This window comes from Arachis hypogaea, chromosome 16, assembly GCF_003086295.3.
Source record: "Arachis hypogaea cultivar Tifrunner chromosome 16, arahy.Tifrunner.gnm2.J5K5, whole genome shotgun sequence".
NCBI lineage: Eukaryota > Viridiplantae > Streptophyta > Magnoliopsida > Fabales > Fabaceae > Arachis > Arachis hypogaea.
The window spans coordinates 104,912,887-104,914,124 of NC_092051.1; positions in this window are offsets into that span (position 1 = coordinate 104,912,887).

Sequence of the window (1,238 nt, forward strand, 5' to 3'; positions counted from 1 at the left end):
CCTTCATTTCCAAAGCAAAGTATGAACTATTATATATTTCTGGAAATCCGTAGATATTAGCTTTCCATAGCCATTGAGAGCGCGCCATTTGGACTTTTGCAACTCCAGAAAGGCTCCTTCGAGTGCATAGAGTTCAGATCCTAACAGCATCTGCAATCCTTTCTCTGTCTCTGGATCAGACTTTTGCTCAAGTTCCTCAATTTTAGCCAGAAAATATCTGAAATCACCATAAAATAAAAAAAAGTCAAAGTAGAATGCAAAAATATGAATTTTGCACTAAAACCTATGAAAACATAATAAAACTTAAGCAAAACATAACAAAAACTATATGAAAATGATGCCAAAAAGCGTATAAAATATTCGCTCTTCAGAACACCAAACTTAAACTATTGCTTGTCCCCAAGCAACCAAAAACAAAGTAGGATTAAAAAGAAGAGAAGGATATAATAAATCCCAAAATTCTCAATGAAGCTCAGTTTCAATTAGATGAGCGAGACTAGTAGCCTTTTGCTTCTAAATAGTTTTGGCATCTCAATTTCCTTTGAAGCTCAGAATGATTGGCGTCTTTAGGGACTTAGAATCCAGATGATATTATTGATTCTCCTAGTTTAGTTCTTTTTTATTCTTGAACACAACTTCTTTAGAGTCTTGGATGTGACCCTAAGCACTTTGTTTTCCAGTATTACCACCGGATACATAAATGTCACAGACACTTAACTGGGTGAACCCCTTAGGATTGTGATTCAGCTTTGCTAGAATCCCTAGCCAGTAGTGTCCAGAGTTCTTAAGCACACTCTTTTCTTTGGATCACGACTTTAACTGCTCAGTCTCAAGTTTTTCACTTGACACCTTCACACCACAAGCATATAGTTAGGGAAGCAGCTCATTTGAACTATTTAGGCCAAGATTTTTCTTCTTTTAGGCCCCCTAACCATTGATGCTCAAAGTCTTGGATCCTTGCTCTTGCCTTTTGGTTTTAAGAGCTATTGGCTTTCTGCTCTTGCCTTTTGGTTTAAAGAGCTATTGGCTTTTTCTTATTTTTATTTCTTTTCTGCTTGCTTTTTTTTCTTTTTTCTTTTTTTTTGCACATATATTCTTTTTTTTCGCATGCTGCTTTTTCTTCCTTCAAGAATCAATTTTTGAATTTTTCAGATTACCAATAACACTTCACTTTTATCGTCATTCTTTTAAGAACTAACATTCTTTACTCCAACACCAAATATGCATTGTTCATTCAT